General features: G+C 37.0%; 1 protein-coding gene across 3 annotated transcripts in view; it reads left to right on the top strand.

The window, feature by feature from the left end:
* Positions 1-25660, top strand: part of OTOGL (otogelin like) — a 346243-nt gene that overhangs the window by 56318 nt on the left and 264265 nt on the right. For all 3 annotated transcript variants that reach the window (XR_012518405.1, XM_074402509.1, XM_074402507.1), the window contains exon 2: positions 24525-24837. The gene's annotated coding sequence lies outside the window, so the exon portion shown is untranslated. The remainder of the gene's footprint in view (positions 1-24524; positions 24838-25660) is intronic.

Raw genomic sequence — 25660 nt, 5'->3', positions numbered from 1 at the left:
GGTTGATGAGGCATTTACGGTATAACCTGCAATACAAGGTTGGTATAGAAAACATTTAAAAATTATAATTAAAATTAAACAGCTCAAGAATGACCTTTATTTTCTCCCTGTAGCATAATCCTCCCTTTGATAAATCTAAGAACCCCTGCATGTTCACTCATTTGGAAGGATCAATGGTTTAGTTCCAATCACTTTGCAGAGAGGAGATTTGGATGGTTCCTCTCCTGGGCCTGTGATCTGCGGCTGTTACTACTGTTGCTTCACATTAATGGGAATAATTCATTAACTGAAAGTCAGCCCTAAAAGGATCAATTACACACAGGCTCCTGCCCATTTTCTGTTTCTCTTGGGCTAAGTTCTCCTGCTTCCTCGTGGTCTGGAAGGCAGAAAGCCCTTCTACCTGTAATTGTCAGGTTTCATATGTTGAAACCTATGGTTTCAGACAATGAAAATTTGTTCAAGAACTCAAGACTTTTAGTTGCCCAACTAGTAGCAAGTATTGTTACTTCAAAGTGTAGTTTATTTCAATTCTACTCTTCAGTTATTTTAAAATATACAAGAAATTATTGTTAAATATAGTTGCCCTATTAAGCCTCCAAACAATAGACCTTACTTCTCCTAACTCAAAAAAAAAAAAATGATAAATGCTTGAAGTGGTGGATACCCTAATAACTTTGATTTGATCATTATACATATCTTTGTATCTAAATATCATTTGTACCCCATAAATATGTGTAACTATTATATATCCATAATAGAACTTAAACATTTTAAAAATATATAGTTTATTCAAAGCTTATTAATAGTGGAGGCCCATATAAACCCATATAATTGATTTCAATGTTATAAAACACATTGCTTTTCAAACTGCTAAAAAGTATTGCATGAATTCACTCTGTTAACCTGTGTTTAGGTATTATGGGAAACTGTCCACAAGCTCAATACTTTATAGAAATTAATTTCTTTTCTGTTTCCTTCAAGCTGGTATTGGGGGTGGGAACCATTATTACAACTCTAGAATGTTTATGCAAAGGAAGAATGATTCAGACTGGCTGTAGTCGTTGCGCTAAGATTTATTCATCATAATGAATAAATCCTTTCCAACTTTTGTTTTTCCAGTTCTTCTACTTTCCCGTTTTTTCCCCATGTGCTTCCCATTTCAAATGGAGAAAATGCTAGTACATTGTAACAAAATTCTTTTCAGTTGTCAAAGCTTAGTATACCAAGGAATTTATTCTATTTTGTAAAAGTCTCTATTCTTATATCACTGGTACTAATCGAGCATTTAAATAAGAACTTGAAAATTTTGTAATTCTAGCATGCTGGTGAATAAACATACAATGAAAGCTAAAATGAAAACCCTTACTTTAAAAAAGTGAGCTTCTGTTGCTGTGATTCAAATGTTTGCTTTAAAAGCACTTAAGAAGCTACTGCAGAATCTCTTGCTTTTTCTCTTGAACAAATCTTGCTTGCTCTTCCTACGTGAAAGGTTGATGTTACCACAAGAGTTCAAATAAAATGCTGTGGTACAAGTTAGTACAGGCCTCATGGCTCTAAGTTCTTTTTGTGGTGGTAAGTGGGTGGAATACGTATCCAGTTTTTTAACACAAAGGATTTTAAATGCCCTGGATATGTGAGTGTAAGAGTTAAGGTATTCACACATACTTCCCCATTCTCCCCAACACCCTCCTTTCTGGTGTTAAGGCTCTTGGATAGGTGCCAAAAATGGAAGGCTGACTGAAGACTGTTCTCTCTCCTCTTTTTACTCTATGTTCTATTACAACTGCATTATAATTCAATTAATGTAAAATAAGACAATTATAGCCTTTTTATAACATATTCATCATGTAGAGCAATAGCATAGTCAAGAACAGTTTTAAAATATAGTGCCTAGTCCAGTGTCTATGTTATATCATATAATCATCATAAGTGTAAAAGCAGTTTTTAAATCTTCATTTAATAGATGAAAAACTGAGTCTCACACTGCTAAAGCAACTTTTCCAAAGGCACAGAACTAATTGTAAGAGAACCTTGAGATTGGGATCTGTTTACCTGAGCCCACACCATACTTGCAGAGTGGGGAACTGCTGTAGGTGAAATGTTGTGGTATTGTTGTCCTCGTTGTAATTAAACAGAAAATCCTTTGGGAAGAGCTCCAACATTAATCTGCTCCATTTCACATTTTTTATTCTGGAGAAAGAGCGTTTGGTCTCCAAGGATCAATTGAATCAAGTAATGTTCTTAATTCTGATATGTAACCTTATGTTCTCTTATGCAACAATTTTTCTAATCCAGGCCTCTATTAATTCCAGACCTATGAATCCACTAGCTGATAAATCCACTCAAACTCAATACAAGTAGGATGCTGAATATAATGGTTGGGGGACTGTGTGCTTACTGACTGTGTGACTGAGCAACTTACCTAACTCCCTGGGACTCTGTTTCCTCATCAGTAAACTGGGCAATGTATAGACTCTATCTCACAGAGTTGCTATGATCTATCCATCAGCTTATTTATCTATCTATCCATTGCATCTAGAACAGTGCCAGGAACAGAGCCATTGCTGCATATTATCAGTCAAATGTCCTTATTACTTTTCTCCCAACGGTAGACCCTTTCATGTGTTTCTTGTGTGAACTGCACCAGCATGCAATTGCCCAGTAGTCCAAGCCAGAGGACTGGGGATCAGCTTTTATTCCTTTTTCTCCTTTATCCCCCATGTGCACTGGATTACCAAGTCTTGTGGACTTTAGCTTTAAATATTTATTTTTTTAATTAAAAAAAAAAGAATAAAGACTAATGTGGTGGTCATCAGTGCTATTTCAGTTATCCTCCCAGCCATGTGGTAAATGTGCACTTCTTTCATCCTTTGATATTGGATGTGGCCAATTAGGTGTTGCTCTGGCCAATAACGAAATATAAATTGAAGAGACATGGGTTTTTTGGAGCTTAAAAACTTTGAAAGCTAGTGTTAAAGTGTTCCGTGTCCCCTCTCAACAATGACATCTTTCATCCAAACCTGTATAATTACCCTTCAAACAAATCACATAGATCAACAACAATGGCAGAGAAAAATTCTCACAATCCATGGTTACAGCATAACTCAGAGACAAAGTAAAAGAAGATACTATGAGTTTCAAATGGCATGATAAAGTAAATGAGTAAAGATATTAATGTTTGGGAAACCAGTTTTCTCACTGAATGAAAAACAAGATACAAATAACAAATAGAGAAAAAATGTGTGTTGTTTCATTTAAAATAGAGTTCATATCAATACAAACTCATCTCTGACCTCTGCAAGGGCCTGGAAGTAACCATAGCTTAGTAGCAATGAAAACATTTAGTTTTAGATTTTTGTTTCTAAATACCAGTCCACACTCAGTCTTCTTAAAGAAATTAATGATTCTTAAATTGGGCCATAAGGAGCACAAGATGAGCCCAGAGCATTTTTTTTTCTGTATGTCATAAAAGAGAAAAGAGCTTAAAGACTGATGGAGATGAGTCAGAAAGATACAAGAGCTGTCTTAAAGCCAAATCTGGAATGATTTGAGCAAAGGATAATGGTAACAGTAAATTATATATGTATATATATTTAAAAAAAAAAAAAAAGAATCCACGTGTCCAAAGTGATACTAAAGAAAGGAGGTGGGAGGAAATGTCTTTACAGAAGAGTGTCAGCTAATAAACGTTAGAATTAGTAAACCAATTTAATAATCGATTCAAGCAAAAATCATCAATGAATGCTAAAACCATTAGGTAAAAATCTAAGATACAGGATACTGACACATTCTCAAAGTGTATCCCACATAGATTGCTATGAATTACAAAGAAAAAAAAAGTAACAATGAAAATATCTAGCAAATGTCACTTTAGTCAAGTAATCAAATTTCACATCACCAAATTGGGACAAATGCCTCTTGATATGATTCACAGTGGTTAGCATCGTTTGTGTTAAAAAACAAAAAACAAACAAACAAAACCCTAAAAATGCATTCCACCCACTTGCCACTACAGAAAGAACAATTTTTCAGAATTACTGCAGAATAATTAATCAGAATTACTGCAAAATTCAAATGACATAATTCATTTGAAAGGGAAGCAAGTCAATATGACAAAAATCCAATGTTCTAAAGCCAGTTCACTGAAAATCAATTAGATAAATAACTAAATTTAAAAATAAATCTATTTGCCAACTTCCTGATATTAGCAATTTGCAAAGGGCTTGAGTTTTTTTGTTTTTTGTTTTTTACTTTTACTTTAGGTTCAGGAGTACATGTGCAGGTTTGTTACACAGGTAAACTGTGTATCATGGGGATTGCTGTACAGATTATTTTTATCACTCAGTTAATAGGTATAGTACCCAATAGATAGTTTTTTGATCCTCTCCCTCCTCCTACCCTCTACTCTCAAATAGGCCCCAATGTCTGTTATTTCCCTCTTCGTGTCCACGTAGTCTCGTTACTTCACTCTCAAATGAGAATATGTGGTACTTGGTTTTCTGTTCTTGCATTAGATTGTTTAGGATAATGGCCTCCAGCTCCGTCCATATTGCTACAAAGGGTATGATCTTGCTTTTTTATAGCTATGTAGTATTCCGTGGTGTATAGGTATCATATTTTCTTTATCCAGTCTACCATTGATGAGCCTTTAGGTTAATTCCATGTCTTTGCTATTGTAAACAGTGCTACAGTGAACATATGCATGCATGAGTCTTTATGGCAGAATGATTTGTATTCTTTTGGGTTTATAACCAATAAGGGGCTTGCTGGGTCAAATGGTAATTCTGTTTTAAGTTATTTGAGAAATCACCACAATGCTTTCTACAGTGACTGAACTAATTTATATTCCCACCAGCAGTGTATAAGCATTTCCTTTTCTCTGCAACCTCACTAGCATCTGTTATTTTTTCACTTTTTAATAACAGCCAAAAATTCTGACTGCTGTGAGATAGTATCCTATTGTGGTTTTGATTTGTATTTCTTTAATGATTAGTCATGTTGAGCATTTTTTCATATCTTTGTAGCCCACATGTGTGTCTTCTTTTGGAAAGTGTCTATTATGTCCTTTGCCCGCCTTTTGATGGGGTTGTTTTTTGCTTGTAAATTTGTTTAAGTTCCAAAAGGCTTGTTGCTCTTAACTCTTTGAATAACATTTCATTAAGTGTGAGATAATTTGTTACAGCAGAAACAGGAAACTAATATAGCCATTCTAGACCAGTTTACAACTAATCTGCTAGCTGATCCCAGACCTCTGAGCAAGCCCAGCCACTATAAGGCAGATGATAAATCATCCTATTCAATATAAATTTCTAAAACATTTATAGAGTTAGAAGGCACACATTTTGGGTACATATAAATTCTTTGTAAATTTTTCAAATTGGTAATTTATTAAAATCTTCAGCAAATCAACCAAAGTAAAAAAAAGTTTTAAAGATAGTGCTAATTTAAAAAAGAAAAAACAGAGTACCAAGAAATGTTGTCATGCATTTTACTGCTGAATTGATAAAACTAAGTAGGATAGGCATAGCAAATAAAAGAATGTAATGCCCACTGTTGCATTGCCTTCTGTATGGTATAATTAATTAAATATAGCTGAAGCGGTTATAAAGTATAGAATAATGCAATCCAGAGAATCATAAATCATGAGTATTAGTGAGGCATGGGATATAGGATTGTGTGCATGTGCACACATGTGTGTATTTCACGAGGTAGCTGCAAAAGTCTTCAACTCCTGTTATAATATGTGTCAGTTGCCTGAAAATCTAAGAATCAGTTTAGGAAACATATGGAGAAGAAAAAGAATTACCAAAAAGTATATCAAGAAAAGAAGAGGAACAAGAAACAAGAAAAGTGGATATTCAATCTCTGGAGAGATTAAAAAAAAAAAAAACATATACAGGTGACTGTCAATCCATTAAGAAGTAACCTAAACCAGATTACTAGTCTAATGACTTGGGACCCTGGACGTAGTCTGTGAAGGCTGAAATACAACAGCATCAGCATGAGGTGGTTCCTGGTAGTGTAAAAGCCACCCTCTTCCAAATAAAGGAAGGAAAAAATGACTTCTTGAGAAGATAAAGCTACTAAGAGCTGAAGAATCTTCCTCTATCATTTCATACATAAATGTGTCCACACACAAATACTGAATGGTACCATCTGAGTATAATATTCAAATAGGGCACAATGGCTTTGGAGTCAACAAATGTTTTAGTCAATATACTGCAGCAGTTATGATTTGTGCCAACTCATACTTGTGGATCTTGGAACTATTCCCCTGCCTTTTTTCTTTTCTTTTCTTTTTTTTTTTTTTTTTTTTGAGACAGTCTCAATTTGTCACCAGGCGCCAGGCTGGAGTGCAGTGGTGCAATCTCAGCTCACTGCAACCTCCGCCTCCCATTTCAAGCAATTCTTCTGACTCAGCCTCCCAAGTAGCTGGGACTACAGGCACATGCCACCATGTCCAGCTAATTTTTTGTATTTTTTAATAGAGACAGCGTTTCACCATGTTGGCCAGGACGGTCTTGATCTCTTGACCTCGTGATCCGTCTGCCTCGGCCTCCCAAAGTGCTGGGATTACAGGCATGAGCCACCGCGCCTGGCCTCCTTTTTGTTTTTAATGATGTCATATGATATTTAGTCTCACAAACAATTCTGAACAGATCCAAAAAATAGGTTGTTCATGTTTTTATGGAAATGATTTTATCTGCAAATGGTTGATGTTTTTTCCCAGTATGTTTTGAAATGAAGCCTTTGATGATTTCCAGTGGGTACACTGTCAGGTATTGACAGCAGAGTTCCAGTGCTTTGTAAACTTTTCCATAAAATGATCTTCAAATATAGTTATTTAAATGCAGTCATGCCAGGGATAGCAATTTATCACTTCTTATCCATAATCATAAAGTCTGAGTGGGTAAAGGGGATTATGATGGGGAAAGACAAGATTTGGGAAGTAGGGAGGAAAATTATATTATATTAACATCACAGTTTATGATATTTGTAACTCTTGATATATATTTAAATACATATATAGACTGGGATAAAAGCATCAATCATTTTTACTCTTTGGGTGAAGAGAGTCTTAATTAGAGCAATTTAGATACTGCCCCAAAACAATAATAATATGTGGTGCAAAGATAAAATCTGTGGGTTATCCTGAAATAACATCTTCTAAATTGATATCGCTATTTCCACTTATTTCAGAAATATAGCTAGGATATGAGAAACTTTCCCAAAATAGTTTGCTGTGTGACCACAGGCAAGTAATCTAACTCCTCTGGACCTTAATTTTAAAATAAAGAATGAACCATAGGACCTCTTCTACCTGTAGCATTTTATAATTGAGTTATAATTGCATTTATTTTTATGTGACTTTCTCTCCACATGTTTTAAACCCATACTTACTTCTATTGCTTATGTTCTTAGAATAGTTTTAAATAAATTTTATCCAAAGACAGGAAATTGCTAATTTAGTCATGACTTTTTTTTCCCAGCATGCTTTCTTAATTTCAGTTTTTATTTTCTAGTATGTTCTGGTTCATAATAAAAATTACAAATTTACCAGATTCCTTTAAAAGACTGATGATACACAATCATTACTAAATCTTTTGTATGACAACCTATAGACACAATAATGACTTGCACTTAAAATGTGCCCAACCAGGCAGCTCTCTCCCACCCCTACAACAGTGCTATCACCCGCCGACATGCTCTCACCCCTCAAGGCATGCCTTCTTGAGGAAATAAGGAAGGCAGTGAAGAACTAGGGTATTGTGTCTACTCAACTATTAAATGTATCCTTGACACTAGCTAGCTGAGTGAGTTGGGTCCTTCTCCAAGTTAGGTAAGTGCTAGCTACTATACACGGGTGAGAACATGCCTCTCTTGGAAAGTTAATTGGTCTGAGGCAGGGCCTAAGTACCATTTTTTAAAGCTCCCCCAGTGGTTCTAATGAGCAGTAGGGTTGAAAAGGGGAAAAGCTTGAGGTTCGTGGTTTTCCTACGCATTCACCTTCCCAACAATCTGGATATGGACGAGATAAGAGATTCGGATGTTTCTCACTGGATCTTGGCCCCATCACAAGTCTACTGCATTTTGGATTTGGATATTCAGATGCTTATCCCATCTTCTATACTAGTTTGTAAGTTGCTTTCAGAGTAGGTCCCTTGCTTCATATATCACTATATCCCTTACAGCATCTAGCACATGGCTTAACACCTTCATGCTTTGTTAATCATCTTCAGATTAAAATAGAAATGAATTTTGGGAATTCCAATCTTCACAGCCCAACTTCCATAGGTGTTTGGATTAAGTCAACATGGAAAGGAGCAAGTTATTTTCTGCATGAAATAAATTACATTTTAAAACCCCCGGCCACAAAAAATCAATCAGATTTTAAATAGTACTGATGAGCTATAGATATAGATCAATGGAACAGAGCAGAGGCCTTGGAGGCAATGCCACATGTCTACAACAATCTGATCTTTGACAAACCTGACAAAAACAAGCAACAGAGGAAGGATTCCCTGTTTAATAAATGGTGTTTGGAAAACTGGCAAGCAGTGTGCAGAAAGCAGAAACTGTACCCCTTCCTGACACCTTACACTAAAATTAACCCCAGATGGATTAAACATAAGACTTAAACATAAGATCTAACACCATAAAAACCCTAGAAGAAAACCTAGGCAAAACCATTCAGGACATAGGCATAGGCAAAGACTTCATGACTAAAACACCAAAAGCATTGGCAGCAAAAGCCAAAATTGACAAATTGGACCTAATTAAACTCCAGAGCTTCTGTACAGCAAAAGAAACAATCATTAGAGTGAACCAGCAACCAACAAAATGAGAAAAAATGTTTGCAATCTACCCATCTGACAAAGGGCTGATATCCAGAATCTACAACAAACTAAAACAGATTTACAAGAAAAAAACAAGCAAACCCATCCAAAAGTCGGAGAAGGATATGAACAGACACTTTTCAAAAGAAGACATATATGAGGCCAACAAACATATGAAAAAATGCTCATCATCACTGTTTATTAGAGAAATGCAAATCAAAACCACATTGAGATACCATTTCATGCCAGTTAGAATGGCAATTAAAAAATCTGGAGACAACAGATGCTGGAGAGGATGTGGAGAAATAGGAACACTTTTACACTGTTGATGGGAGTGTAAACTAGTTCCACCATTGTGAAGACAGTGTGGCAATTCCTCAAGGACCTAGAAATAGAAATTCCATTTGACCCTGCAATCCCACTACTGGGTATATACCCGATGGATTATAAATCATTCTATTATAAAGACACATGCACATGTATGTTCATAGCAGCACTGTTTACAATAGCAAAGACCTGGAACCAACTTAATGCCCATTGATGATAGACTGGACAAGGAAAATGTGGCACATATACACCATGGAATATTATGCAGCCATAAAAAAGATGAGGTTGTGTCCTTTGTAGGGACATGGATGAATCTGGAAACCATCATTCTCATCATGTGTATGTATCTACCCAGTAATGGGACTGCTGGGTCAAATGGTATTTCTAGCTCTAGATCCTTGAGGAATTGCTATGCTGTCTTCCACAATGGTTGAACTAATTTACACTCCCACCAGCAGTGTAAAAGTGTTCCTATTTCTCCATATCCTCTCCAGTATCTGTTGTTTCCCGACATTTTAATGATCACCATTCTAACTGGCATGAGATGGTATCTTATTGTAGGTTTAATTTGCATTTCTCTAATGACAGTGATAATGAGCTTTTTCCCCCCATATGTTTGTTGGCTGTGTAAATGTCTTCTTTTGAAAAATATCTGTTCATATCCTTTGCCCACTTTTTGGTGGGTTTTTTTTTTCCTTGTAAATTTGTTTAAGTTCTTCGTAGATTCTAGATATTATCCCTTTGTCAGATGGATAGATTGCAAAAATTTTCTCCCATTGTGTAGGTTGCCTGTTCACTCTGATGATAGTTTCTTTTACTGTGCAGAAGTTCTTTAGTTTAATTAGATCCCATTTGTCAATTTTGGCTTTTGTTGCCATTGCTTTTGGTGTTTTAGTCATGAAGTCTTTGCCCATGGCTATGTCCTGAATAGTATTGACTAGGTTTTCTTCTAGGGTTTTTATGGTTTTAGGTCTTACATTTAAATCTTTAATCCGGCTTGAGTTGATTTTTGTATAAGGTGAGAGGAAGGGGTCCAGCCAGCTTCAGTTTTCTGCATATGGCTAGCCAGTTTTCCCAACACCATTTATTAAATAGATAATTATTTCCCCATTGCTTGTTGCTTGTTTTTGTCAGGTTTTTTGAAGGTCAGATGGTTGTAGATGTGTGGTGTTATTTCTGAGGCATCTGTTCTGTTCCTTGGTCTATGTATCTGTTTTGGTATCAGCACCATGCTGTTTTGGTTGCTGTATCCTTGTAGTGTAGTTTGAAGTCAGGTAGCATGATGCCTCTAGCTTTCTTCTTTTTGCTTAGGATTGTCTTGGCTATACAGGCTCTTTTTTTGATTTCATATGAAATTTAAAGTAGCTTTTTCTAATTCTTTGAAGAAAGTCAGTGGTAGCTTGATGGGGATAGCACTGAATCTATAGATTACTTCAGGGATATGGCCATTTTCATGATATTGATTCTACCTATCCATGAGCATGGAATGTTTTTCCATTTGTTTGTATCCTCTCTGATTTCCTTGAGCAGTGGTTTATAGTTCTCCTTGAAGAGGTCCTTCCCATCCCTTGTAAGTTGTATTACTAGGTATTTTATTCTCTTTGTAGCAATTGTAAATGGGCATTTGCTTATGATTTGGCTCTCTGTCTCTTATAGGTGCATAGGAATGCTTGTGATTTTTGCACATTGATTATGTATCCAGAGACTTTGCTGAAGTTGCTTATCAGATTAAGGAATTTTTGGGCTGAGACAATGGGGTTTTCTAAATATACAATCATGTCATCTGAAATAGAGATAATTTGACTTTCTCTCTTCCTATTTGAATATCTTTATTTCTTTCTCTTGCCTGATTGCCCTGGCCAGAACTTCCACTACTAAGTTGAATAGGAGTGGTGAGAGAGGGCATCCTTGTCTTGTGCCAGTTTTCAAAGGGAATTCTTCCAGCTTTTGCCCATTCAGTATAATATTGGCTGTGGGTTTGTCATAAATAGCTCTTATTATTTTGAAATATTTTCCATCGGTACCTAATTTATTGAGTATTTTTAGCATGAAGGGATACTGATTTTTATTGAAGGCCTTTTATGCATCCATTGATATAATCATGTGGTTTTTGTCATTGGATCTGTTTATGTGATGGATTACATTTATTAATTTGCATATGTTGAGCCAGCCTTGCATCCAGGGATGAGGCTGACTTGACCATGATGGATAAACTTTTTAATGTGCTGCTGGATTCAATTTGCCGGTGTTTTATTGAAGATTTTTGCATTGATATTCATCATGGATATTGGCCTGAAATTTTCTTTTTTGTGTGTGTGTCTTTGGCATGTTTTGGTATCAGGATGATTGGAATAATTTCAGAAGGAATGGTACCAGCTCCATTTTGTACCTGTGGTAGAAATTGGCTGTGAATCTGTCTGGTCCTGGAATTTTTTTGTTTGATAGGCTGTTAATTACTGCCTCAATTTCAGAACTTGTTATTGGTCTATTCAGAGATTTGACTTCTTTCTGGTTTAGTCTTGAGAGAATGTGTGTGTCCAGGAATTTATCCATTTCTTCTAGATTTTCAAGTTTGTTTACATAGAGGTGTTTATAATGTTTTCTGATGGTAGTTTATATTTCTGTGGAATCAGTTGTGATATCCCCTTTATCTTTTTTTTTTTTTTTTTAATTGTGTCTACTTTTTCTTCTCTCTTTTATTAGTCTGGCTAGTGGTCTATCTATTTTGCTAATCTTTTCAAAAAACCAGCTCCAGGAATCATTGAAATTTTGAAGGATTTTTCATGTCTCTATTTCCTTCATTTCTGCTCTGATCTTATTTATTTCTTGTCTTCTGCTAGCTTTTGAATTTGCTCTCACTTCTCTGCTTCTTTTAATTCTGATGTTAGGGTGTTGATTTTAGATCTTTCCAGCTTTCTGATGTGGGCATTTAGTGCTGTAAATTTCCCTCTAAACACTGCTTTAGTTGTGTCCCAGAGATTCTGGTATGTCGTGTCTTTGTTCTTATTGGTTTCAAAGAACTTATTTATTTCTGCCTTAATTTTGTTATTTGCCCAGTAGTTATTCAGGAGCAAGTTGTTCAGTAGTTGTGCAATTTTGAGTGAGTTTCTTAGTCTTGAGTTCTAATTAGAATGCACTGTGGTCTGAGAGACTGCTAGTTATGATTTCCATTCTTTTGCATTTGCTGAGGAGTGTTTTACTTCCAATTGTGTGGTTAATTTTAGAATAAGTGTGATGTGGTGCTAAGAAGAATGTATATTCTGTTGATTTGGGGTGGAGAGTTCTGTAGATGTCTATTAGGTCTGCTTAGTCGATTTTAGAATAAGCATGATGTGGTGCTGAGAAGAATGTATATTCTGTTGATTTGGGGTGGAGAGTTCTATAGATGTCTATTAGGTCTGCCTGGTCCAGAGCTGAGTTCAAGTCCTTAATATCCTTACTAATTTTCTGCCTTCTTGATCTATCTAATATTGACAGTGGAGTGTTAAGGTCTCCCACTATTATTTCATGGAAATCTTAAGTCTCTTTCTAGGTCTCTAAGAACTTGCTTTATGAATTTGGGTGCTCCTGTATTGGGTGCCTATACATTAAGGATAGTTGCATTGATCCCTTTACCATTATGTAATGCCCTTCTTTGTCTTTTTTGATTATAGTTGGTTTAAAGTCTGTTTTATCCAAGATGAGGATTGCAACCCCTGCTTTTTTTTTCTCTCATTTGCTTGGCAAATCTTCCTTCATCACTTTATTTTGAACCTATGTGTGTCTTTGCAGGTGAGATGGGTCTCCTGAATACAGCACACTGAAGGGTGTTGACTCTATCCAATTTGCTGGTGTATACCTTTTAATTGTGGCATTGAGCCTATTTACAATTAAGGTTAATATTGTTATGTGTGAACTAGTTCCTGTTATTTTGATGCTAGCTGGTTATTTTACCCATTAGTTGATGCAGTTTCTTCATAGGGTTGATGTCCTTTACATTTTGGTTTGTTTTTGTGGTCGCTGTTACCAGTTTTTCCATTCCATATTTAGTGCTTCCTTCAGGAGCTCTTATAAGGCAGGCCTGTAAGCCCTCAGCACTTGCTTGTCTGTAAAGGATTTTATTTCTCCTTCACTTGTGAAACTTTGTTTGGCTGGATATGAAATTCTGGGTTGAAAATGCTTTTCTTTAAAAATGTTGAATACTGGCCCCCACTCTTTTCTGGCTTGTTGGGGTCTGGCCAAGAGATCCACTGTGAGTCTGATGAGCTTCCCTTTTTGGGTAACCCAACCTTTCTTTCCGGCTGCCCTTAACATTTTGTTCTTCATTTTGGCCTTGGTGAATATGGCAAGTATGTGTCTTGGGATTGCTCTTCTCAAGGAGTACTTTTGTGGCGTTCTGTGTATTTCCTGAATTTCAATGTTGGGCTGGTCTGGCTAGGTTGGGGAAGTTCTCCTGGATAATATCCTGAAGTGTGTTTTCCAACTTGGTTCCAATCTCCCCGTCATTTTCAGGTACACCAATCAAACGTAGATTTGGTCTTTTCACATAGTTTCATATTTCTTGGAGGCTTTGTTCATACCTTTTCATTCTTTTTTCTTTAATCTTGTCTTCACTCTTTATTATGTTAAGTTGATCTTCAATCTCTGATTTCCTTTCTTTCATTTGATTGATTTGGCTATTGATACTTGTGTATGCTTCATGAAGTTCTTGTTTTTCAGCTCCATCAGGTCATATATGTTCTTCTCTACACTGATTATTCTAGTTAGCAACTCCTCTAACCTTCTACCAAGGTTCTTGGCCTTCTTGCATTGGGTTAGAACATGCTCCTTTAGCTCAGAGGAGTTTGTTATTACCCACCTTCTGAAGCCTACTTCTGTCAATTTGTCAAACTCATTCTCTGTTCAGTTTTGTTCCTTTGCTGACAAGGAGTTGTGATCCTTTGGAAGAGTAGAGGCATTCTAGTTTTTGGAATTTTCAACCTTTTTGCGCTGTTTTTTTCTTATCTTCACAGATGTATTTACCCTTCGTCTTTGCTATGGGTGACCTTTAGATGGAGTTTTTGCATGGATGTCCTTTTTGTTGATGTTGATGCTTTTCCTTTCTGTTTGTTAGTTTTCCTTCTAACAGTCAGACTCCTCTTCTGCTGGAGTTTGCTGGAGGTCCACTCCAGACCCTGTTTGCCTGGGTATTACCAGTGGAGGCTGCAGAACAGCAAAGATTGCTGCCTAGTCCCAGAGGGGCACCTGCCAGATTGAAGCTTTGTCCCAGAGGGGCACCCGCCAGATGCCAGCCGGAGCTCTCCTGTATGAGGTGTCTGTCGATCCCTTCTGGGAGGTATCTCCCTCTCAGGAGGCACAGGGTCAGGGACCCACTTGAGGAGGTAGTCTGTCCCTTAGCAGAACTCAAGTGCTATGCTGAGGGATTCACTGCTCTCTTCAGAACCAGCAGGCAGGAACGTTTTAAGTCTGCTGAAGCTGCACCCTCAGCTGCCCCTTCTTCCAGGTGCTCTGTCTCAGGGAGATGGGAGCCCCTGGCTATCTATAAGCCCGTGACTGGAACTGCTGCCTTTCTTTCTGAGATGCCCTGCCCAGAGAAGAGGAATCTAGAGAGAAAGTCTGGCTTCAGTGGCTTTGTGGAGGTGCAGTGGGCTCTACCCTGTTTGAACTTCTCTGCGACTTTGTTTATACTGTGAGGGGAAAATCACCTACTCAAGCCTCAGTAATGGTGAATGCCCCTCCCCCCAGCAGACTCGAGCTTCACAGGTCGACTTCAGACTGCTATGTTGTCAGTAAGAATTTCAAGCCAATGGATCTTAGCTTTCTGGGCTTTGCGGGGGTGGGATTTGCTGAGCAAGACCACTTGACTCCCTGGCTTCAGCCCCCTTTCCAAGGGAGTGACTGGTTCTGACTTGCTGACATCAAGGTGCCACTGGGGTAAGAAGAAAACTCCTGTCACTAGCTCAATGTCTATCCAAACAGCAGCCCAGTTTTGTGCTTGAAACCCAGCGCCCTGGTGGTGTAGGTATCTGAGGGAATCTCCTGGTCTGTAGGTTGCTAAGACCATGGGAAAAGCATAGTATCTCAGCTGGAATGTACTGTCCCTCACAGCACAGTCCCTCAGGGCTTCCCTTGACTAGGGGAGGGAGTTCCCTGACCCCTTGCACTTTCTGGGTGAGGTGATGCCCCACTCTATTTCTGCTTGCCCTCTGTGGGCTGCACCCACTGTCTAACCAGTCCCAGTGAGATGAGCTGGCTATCTCAGTTAGAAATGTAGAAATCACCTGACTTCTGCATTAGTCTCGCTGGGAGCTGCATACTGGAGCTGTTCCTATTTGGGCCGTATTGCCTCAGTCATCCACCACATTAGTCTTAATGACCAATAATACTTATAAAATTTACAACCAATCTTTGTTGAGGCTTTAATTACTCTCTTAGTCCAGGTCCCCCGGAAAACAAAGAATGAGGTAAAAGCATAGGTGAATTTTTTTATTATGGAATGCAATCCAAGGAAAGCTGGTGTGAGTAAAAGGAGAATGTGATGAGGAAGAAGGGGATATATTCTGTATGCCAAATAGGATATATTCTGAGCAAATCTTGAAACCAGCTGGTATCAAATGCAACTGATTACTCACTCTTAAGCATCTCCTTCCAAGAAAGCATATTAAACTACTACCACATCTCTGGAAAAAGAATTTATCTATGAACCTTCATCTTTCATTGCTCAAAGAATTCCATAAGGTATGTCAGCTTCCTTGAACTTCGGTTGTGTTTTCCTTGTGCTTGTGTACATTGTGAGCAAGCGAAGTGGGGTTCTGTGCCTCAGTGGCAACAGGAAAGCCATGGGACAGAAGATGCAAGGTGATCCATTGGCATGAAGTCTGTGCTGTTGGGAAAGCCTACTGGAGCCCATATGGAGTTGGTCATCAAAGTAAAGGTTCTAGTGGCCCAATTGGACAATGGCTCCAGAGACAAATGGGACCCAGAGTATCTGAGGTGACACTTAAGAGATGTCTGACATAATCACTTTTACCTTTGAATCTTAGTTACTATGTTAACTACCATCCATAAAATAGAGGCAATAAACTATCTCTGGGTGATTTAAAAAAATATGTATATAGGTATATATATATATATATATATATATATATATATATATATATATGAAATGGAACTCATCATATGTTCTTTAAAACAAGATTCTTTTTTATTCTGCTTTTTTCATTAATTGCATTAATATTTTTCATTAATGGCAGCAATTATTTAATTCATTTAAGTTAGAGATCTTGGAGTAAACTTCGACTCCTACTTGTTACTCTGCAATCACAGTCAGAAGCCTAGACATGTAGAACCTAGCTCCACAATGCCACTTGAACCTTCTGGCTAATTTCTTTCTCATTTTCATCACTTTAACTCAGGCTTTGAGTACATTTTGCCTGAAATAGCCACCTGATGTTTTCCGTACCTCCTGCCTCTCCCTTCTCTTGCCAGAATAATCTCCATAAAGCATCTGATCCTATTTTTCTTTTTCAAAACATCATTTGCTTCCAAGAGTCTACTAAATTAAATCTAACCTTCATTATCTAGGACCTAGAAGAATCCTTGAATCAATTAAACCTGCCTTTTCCACCGAGTTCTGTTTTCTTAGCATCTGCGTACCTAATTGCAGCCAAATTGGATTTCACAGGTTTCCTTGGATACAAACTTTGTTTTCTTAACTTTATTTCTTATTTATATTTTCCTGCAATCTTAAAATGCCCTTTCTGCTACTGCTTTCTTCTTCTTCAAAACCACATCTTAAATTGCCCTTCCTGCATATGCTTCTTCATCAAAATCACATATTCTCCTTTCTTCAAAGCACATCTTTAAAACTGTCTCCAGGAAGCCTGGATCATCCCATCAAGACTTTGTCTCAACACTGCCAGTGATGAGTTTCTGGCCTGAGTGTCTTTGCTTCTAATGTAGGCTATTTTTTAACCTTCCCTTAAAGAGGTAGGGGTTCAAGCAGCTTCTCTATTCTCAGAGCTATAGGAGAATACCCCAAGTCGCTGTCTAGTTTAGGAGCTTGGCCCAATGTAGGGAAGAGATGAGTTTGGCAGCCTTGGATGAGGGAAATTGGAGGAAATTATGCTGCCAAGATAACCATGCTTTGTACTTCTAGATTGAGCCTTTGATCATACGAATCTATGGAAAGGTTTTGTTTCAGCTGCTATCGGCTGTGAAGGGTGCCTGAGATAGAAGCTGGTTGATTTTGCAGTGATGGGTAACTACAGTATTTTCTAATTTGAATGAGCTCACAGAGCTAGGAGGGGGATAGGAGGAATGTAATGTTTTCTTCTCTTTCCTGTTAGATTAGGAAAGTGAAGTAGACACTGACTCTTATGTACACAAAGTGTTTACTTGTAAATGAGCTCTAAATTCAATACCTTTACAAAAATGTAGTAAACAATAACTGAAGCAGTAAATCTCTACCACAGTCATTTGATATAATTATCCTCTAGGATAGTGTGAAATATGATTTAATTGACACTATTTCAAACAGCATTTGCTTTATCTGGGCAGAGTTTTTTTTTTCCTACTAATAACAGAATTGGAGAAAAATGACTCTTATTGCATGTAAGCTAACATTTTGTACCAGTGAGAATATATTTTGGTAGGAAAAAGCTAAAAGCTAAAAATAGTATCCTGGAAAAGTCATTTTTATCAAGCATATTCTGAGAGAGGTCTTAAAACTCTTGTCTTAAGAAGTATTTAATCTTAGATGTGATTTTTTTTTTGGTCATTTTAAGAAGGAAAAGAATTGCTCTTTGATATTGATATTGGATATTAAACAAGGTTTCTGGTTTCAAAGTAAATAGGATTTTATTTATTGAGAGGAGGCCTGCTCTTAGAGAGGAAGCTGGCTAATTTTGGCCCGTTTCCCTGGGATCGTAATTTTCTATCTGATGGGAATTTGAGGAGCGTGATTGTTTATATTTTAGAAAAGACAGTGGGAAGAAGAGAGGAAACAGCATCAAGGGGCTGACCTTTTGATCCAGCTGATAGCCACCGAATCCAAGATTTTCGAATTAGAATTGCAGGGCATTGTGAATATATCTTCCTAAGGCCAGGGAAATATGATTCTGAGTTCTATGAAGAACGCAGGACTCTCTCTTGACCATCTCTTGAACCTGGTCTCTTTATCATTTCTCCTACTTCTTACTCTGTAATCACAGTCAGAAGCAGTCAATGGTTCACAGTCAGAAGGGTAAATAGCACAGCTTCCTAGCTGGTCTCCTTGCCACTAGATTCAACTTGGGTTCATTTCACCCCGCAGTCTGCTACTTGCATTATAATTGCAATGGCAGAGATTATCCATAATAGAGATTGTATATAATATAATACAATCTCTGCCACTGTGATTACAACAGTAGCAGCAGACCACAGGGTGCAATAATGTTACCCCTTTGCTTATAAACCTTTGTTGTCTTGCTGTTGACTATAGGAAAATATCTAATACCCTTAACTTGACCCTTCACATCAGAGTTAATGGCCCCTTCCCCCATGTACTCTGTTACTGTATTGTGCTGATTTGCTGACATGGCATTCTCACACCTACCCAGTGAGTTTCATAAAGGCTGAAACTATGTCATATTTATCTTTGTACTTTCATCTTTTAATACAGTTTTTTGTACATGGCAGATATTCATTAAAATTTTCAATTTTAAAATGCTACTTAGTAAACTAGATTATTTTCACTCTATTCACATGATGTAATTCAATTCAGGGACTATCTATTGAATGCCTATTATGTTTTGAAAACTTTCTTAGATTCATAATTTTTTAGAATTAACAATTTTTTTCATCAGTTGTCTTTAGAGACTGAAGTTAATTTGTGGAGTTTCTTTTTTGCTTTCCTTTAAAAATAGTTTATTTTCTCTTAGAAAGCAAGAGTTAATTCTTTTGATCTTGTTAAATGAAGCTCATTAGACGTTTTACCCATTTTTTTGTTTTCTGGAGTAGAAGATTTTGAACATGCTGGTTGTCTTTGAGCTTGTGTCTTTAGCTTGACTATTTTACCACAGCATTTGGCCAGTCATAGGATGGGGTAGCTGGGGTGATAGATTTCTAATTTTCTTCTTCTTAATGCCTTTTTGCAGGTATTGCAAAAAGATGTGTGCCAAGTTATATCAAAGCAACTGCAAGACTTAGTGACATATTGACAACATATATCATTTATTTAGTGTTTCTAAGTATGACAGGCACTATGCTGAATCCTAGCTGGATTATTTTATTTAATCTTCATCACATTCACTTTGTGAATGACGGCATAAAAGATTTTTTAAAAAGTTACATACCTGTTGTTATCAAGCAGCAACACATGAATGATTTAAACTCAACTCTCTTTCTGATTCTTGAGCCCAGATTTTGCCACTACTTCCAGTATTTCTTATACTTAAATAATGTGCAAACTCCTTGAGAAAAAAAAAATCCTAAGCGTTCTCTCTCCTTGGAGGATCTCTCCAAAAATCTCATTTTGAGAAATACTGATTTAAGAAATTAAAGTTTTATTCTATGGAAATGTCTTTCAATATGAATTACGCTACGAAAGAGAAGTTTTAGATTTGTAATGGGGTAAGATGACTTGTTAAAAGATTGCCTCAACATGAAAACACAAACCATACAAATCTCACCTCTTCACAAATTTGTCTGCAGACTTGGGTTCCTAGGCAGTGACAGAACCAAGGGACTATCTTTACCCCTGTAGTAGACACTATGGAGCATAGTCCAGATCTTGCCTTCAGAACCAAGACCCTCATTCCCCTGAGGACTAGAAGTGTCAACTGCTGAGAGTTCACAGCTGAATTCCTTCCCCAAGAAATTCTTTTGGCTAAGCAAGTTTATATCCCATTCTTGGAGACAGCATATTTCCTATGACTAGGTGTTTGGGGTGGGAGTGTGAGGGGGGACAAAGGCCCAGCTCTTTGTTTCAATTCAGCTCAAGTCTGAGGGGATATTCAAGCCTCAGAGAACCCTGCGAGAAGGGCTGAAGGCCTCTGCTACAACTACCTTGCAGGTCAACCTCTCTCTCTCCCTGTCCTGCTTTCCTCACTCCCTCACAAGCATTATGGCTGAGAACACTTCACAACCAACCAACTGTATGTGAATATCTGGCTAGGAATCAGGAGACTCATGACAATCTCCAAAGCCACCTCAAGGAAACACTTAAATAAAAACAAAATAATATCTTTATGTATGCAGCTTAAGACAAGACTACAGAGTCTACCTCTCAAGCAGACTGTTGCCTCTTCAGCTCCTCCTTCAAATATTCTGGAGAAAAAAAAAACACAAAACACAAGAACTTTTGATTCTAACACACTGCAAGTGTAGACATTAAGTATCTGCAACAACTTCCTCATCCTTAGACACCATTATATAGAAGTCTCTAATCACTTCCTAGAGCAGAGAATCTATATAACACAAACTGGATTCATACAGTCCAAACTAGACAAAAACTGACCAGCCAACAAAACAAAACAGACAAATCATAATAGCAGCTTTAATTATCTTGTTTGGTTTTCTAATTGGCCAAGTAAATAGAAAAGTTGACACTAAAACTCTTCACTTTGTATCATGTAAATTGTCTAAAATTATAATGTAATATTTAGGCTAAGGCAGCTTAACTGACATTATGAGGACGATAGGATCATATAAACCCATAATGGGAGGTTCTCTGTGAGTTTATGTGGCACTAGTGGTCAATCCTTTTATCCTTTAGTAATCTTAAGCAGGAACAATTTGTATTGAGTTCCAGTAATTGGAGGTGTGCCTGAGTTGCTGAGGAGTAAGAATGCAAGAAATACACAAGAGAAATGCACAGTGACATATAATTGTACTTTGTTTCAGAACATGATTTTGTAAACACAAGAAAGAGCTGAGTACAAAATCATCATATGGCCAGTATAAATAACTCAAGCCCCAAATCCATCTGAGGCTCAAACTGTCTCCTTTGAATAATTTTGGATTGATTAAGAAAAAATACTATAAAAAATGAACAATTGCCAGATCCATCCTTTTCAAAACTTTGAGTTGTTTAAAAAGAAAAAAAAAAGTATTTGAGATCACAGAATTAATATACATATATACTTCTACCTTCTGAACTTAGCTCTAGGATAAAATTCCAATATATAAATGAAAAAAGAAATGAATACACTGTCACATCAAGATCAAAATAATTTCAAATGTCCCTGTGTTTCCATTGTACAACCATCATGACATACTGAAATAATCAATGAAAGGTAAAAATAATTGTTCTTTTTCATTTAACAGTGCTATGGCAAAAAGAAAATGAGGCTAGGGGTCAGGGAAGAAGTTAGGAATAAGATGCAATACAAGATACTTTGTGTTACTAATTATTAGTATTATTATAGAAATTAAGAGGAAAACTCTCTTAGGTGGTTAAGATGTTGCAGCTAAGAAAAAATCCAGATGTAAATTCAGAAGATAATTTCTTTGTGTAGTCTTTGCTAACAATGTTTATAGAAGTAAATGTCAAGGTAAGCTCGGCAAGGAGCAAAAGAAATGAGTCACATTTCTTTAGTGTCGTTCTCAAGATGCCATCTTTTACCTTTCTGAGTATGCACAAGTCTGACACTGGGTTTCTGCTTCTTTATGGAAACAGTATGCAAACACTCAAATAACAGCAGGATAGTCATTTTTCATATATGCTTTGTTTTCATTTCTATGACTGGAAAGACCAACTTTCCAAATGCAGAAATCTATGCAGTTGCTCTGCAATTTGAGTCCCTGCATGCACTCTGGATTTTATAAAGCAATTAGTTTTAAATATGGTCTTGGAAGAGAGGGTGTAAGCTTTGAATTAGAAATCCTTTTCTCTGTATCTTGCTTCCATATTGAACAAAACCAAGTTCTTTTAGAAAGTAGAAAGGTGTGAATAAGACTTGTCAATACCTTGGCTTTTTGTGTTTTAGTCATATTTTTCTATGTTTATGAGACAGCATCTATCTAATCAACTATTATGTCATAACTTGAGAAGCCAACTGGTGGTAGCCAGTCTCTTTTACAATACATTGGCTTTTAATGTCAAAAATATCAACTAATATTACTAGGAAGAAACACCATTTTACAGTTTACTTGTTGCTTTATGATGAGGGTGGTATGGCCCTCCTCTTGACACCCTGAATCACTGTCTCATTTTTTAAAATTTTACATTTTCTTAACTTCTGAACTTTCTGAAAATACTTTGTTACTTCTATTTCCTTGCTGCCTACTAATTTTTAATTTCCCTGTGGTCTGAATTTAGCCCCATCACTTTGCTGAAATTTTCTTCATCGTCACCAGTGACGTTTTAGAAAACAAATCTAAAAACTTTTTTAACTGACTCATTTTTTTGACCTCTTCATAGCATTTGCTTCATTGACTGCCCTCATTTCTTTGAAACTTTTCTTTGGTCCCTTAACTTCCATGACCCTGTATAAAACAAATTCTCGCAACCAGCAGCATATCCTTTCAATTTCTCTATTTTGGTCATGGCTGAAAACCATGAACTTATTTCTGATTTATCTCTATTTCTTTCCTCCCAAGTCTTGTCTATTCTTCCTCTGTAATTTTCTATCTCTTTTCTACCCAAATCTCCTATTTCCACCCTTGTCCAAGTCTACGTCATACTTGTTCTTCTTAACTGATTTCTTTGTATTCCATTTTTTCCTCATTCCGATCATTACAAAACTACTGCCAATTTTTTCCCCAAAACAGTTTTTATTGAACAAGTCATTCCATCATGCTCTGTGTTTGGAAGAGGCTGGATTCAAGCCAGTTGGGAATGCAACTGTTCTGATGATATATTTCCCCTAAATTAGACAGACAAATTGTTCCAGCAAAGATTCAGAGAAAACACATCAGCATTCATCTTGGTTATAGGTGCTGAGGCCAATTTAATCTGAAATGTTGGTTAGATTGCATGAGCTAAAGGTCAGAACTTTGCTTTCAATGACAACTTGAAGAGTTGGAAGTTGGAATGGAGCCAGAGAAAGAATGTGCCGAAGAGTATAAGAGGCTCTAAACCAGAAAGAGCAGGTCAGTGTGAGAACAGATGAGGGAAGATTATACAAGTTATCAAAGGAAATGGAAGTCAGGGGACTAGGGTGAGCAAATTTCGGTTGATAAATTACTAGAGAGAATGTGGGGATGAGAAGGGAGTGGTGAAGCTGAGTTCTATAGTATATGCTGTTATTTTTGGCTCAGGAATAAAGGTGTGCTGATTGAACTTAGGAACACCAAAGAGGGAGGCAAAGGATTTTCTAGGCTGATTTTCCAGAGAGTGGTTCTTCCATGAATTCCTTTATATGACCTTGTTGTTTTCCTCACGTGAATCTAACAGTTTTTCTCTAACCCATTCCACATATCTGCCATATTTCCTGTCTATCATGCTATTATCTTTCTTCTCTGCTTTCGTGAACTCTACCTGTCTTTTAAAATCCAGCTTATATTCTATATGCACCATGTAGTTTTTGGTTCAAAGCAATGGAAGCAAACACTGGCTAACTTAATCTGCCCTTACCTATTCATTTCCCCGAGAGGGTTTGGGGAGTCAGAGTTTATGGGAAGGACTCACATAATCCACAGAAGGCTAGCAGATCAGGGTTAAGGTACTTGGAACCAAGGAAGCTCTGGAAGCTTAAGAAGCAGGAGGCACAGCAAGAGTCTCATGGAAAGAAGAGCTTGGTAAGGACTTGGTCACTACCATTACCCCTGCCATGACCTTGACCTCCAACTATCCCCTGTCCTTGCATCCTCCTCTAATTCAAAGTCCTACCCATAGAAAATCCAGTTGGCCCAAATTAAGTCACATGTCCATCCCTTGTCTGGTCCAGTTGGTGGAAGAGATCCCTGCTTCCATAGTGCATAGAGAACAATAGCTCCAACCAAGAGTATAGATGCTGGGGCCTTTCCCAAAAGGGAGAATAGAATTTTGTTAGGAAAAGGAGGGTCAGAGGCCCTGAGGGTAGGAACTTTATTTTTGTATTCTAATACTCAAAAAAGGACTCTGCACACAACCTGTAATAAATACTTTTTTGAAAGATGATATTGACCTACTGTTTCATTTTTGGTGGATTATGTCCTATGAAAATCACCTGCATGTTTTATTTAGTTTAAGCTAGGATGAATCAGAGGAGGGCAACTGACATTTACTGCATACTTACTTTAGGTACCATACAGACTACTTTCTCTTGTAATAATAATGATAACAGTAAGAACTGGCATTTATTTAGCTTTATTATTGTTAATGTAGCTTATGTATGAAACTCATTGATTTAGATACATTAGTTATTTAATCCTCATAACAATTATTCAAGATAGGTCTCTTTTTTTTTTTTTTGGCAGATATGAGTACTATTGGCTAGAGAATTTAGTAACTTTCCCAAAGTTTCACAGAAGATAATATGGAGAAGCAGCTCAAAACTATTTTTGTCTGATTCCAAAGCACTTTTAACATTTTGTACTGCTCAAGTAGCAAGAATAGAGTTTGGAAGAACATACAATATCAATAAATATTTCATGTCCTTCATCATTAAGTACTCCAGTAAGTATCAGCAGGGAACTTATTTGAAATGTACATTTTCTGCCCCCCAACAGACCTACTAAATCAGAAACTGGAGGTTGGGCCCCGAAATCTATCTTTTGGCACACTTTCCAGGTAAGCCTAATGTACACTGTGATTTTGAGAAGTACTGACCTACATACCTTCTCACTCTTTGTATCTTTATGTAGCACCACACCTATATAAGTTGTGCTAAACCTTTATGGTCTGATTGTTGTATTCTTTTGTATGCCATCATTTAAACTTTATTTGTATTTTTTTATTTTACAATTTTTATTTTGAATTTATCCAGATACAGTCTTGTAGGCTGCTCTTACTGAAGTCTCACATATATGAGAAAAATGTAAAAATATATGTGGAATGCACATGTAGGCTTCATGTGTATTTGCCTAGTGTACTGAGCTATTTTTCTTTCTTTTCTCTGAGCATGTTTTATCTGCTGGGAGGAGAACAGAAAGAGAAATGAAAATCCATGCAGCCAAGACTCATCTCTGCTGCTTCATACCCTTTCCCAGCTTTTAGACAGTAACTTTACATTGCCTTCTCTTTCATCTCCTGCTGGAGTCTCAATAAGGGTGTCAAACTATTAATTATGATTATATATTTTATAAAATTTGCCTTGGATTCATTGAGAATCTGCCCAGATAATCAAGATTTGACCACTTACAAATTAAATATTCATTGTCTGTGCTCTAAAATGTGAAGATTGTCCGCTGATCACTGGGCTACAACACTTTTCAAGACCAGATAATGTATTCCGAATGAATGAAGGTTCCCTGCCCTGTTCCTCTCACCTGCATGTCAAGCACGTTGAACATTATGAAGGTGGTTTTGAAAATAATGGTAGAATTTATGAATGTCGTCCCTCATTTTCAACAGGGACATGAGTTGGGAAGGGCAAGACGAATTGTTAGCTTTC

This window comes from Saimiri boliviensis, chromosome 7 (assembly GCF_048565385.1).
Source record: "Saimiri boliviensis isolate mSaiBol1 chromosome 7, mSaiBol1.pri, whole genome shotgun sequence".
Classification (NCBI taxonomy): Eukaryota; Metazoa; Chordata; class Mammalia; order Primates; family Cebidae; genus Saimiri; species Saimiri boliviensis.
The sequence above is the reverse complement of the archived record's forward strand: the minus strand, read 5'-3'. Positions and strand labels throughout refer to the sequence as shown.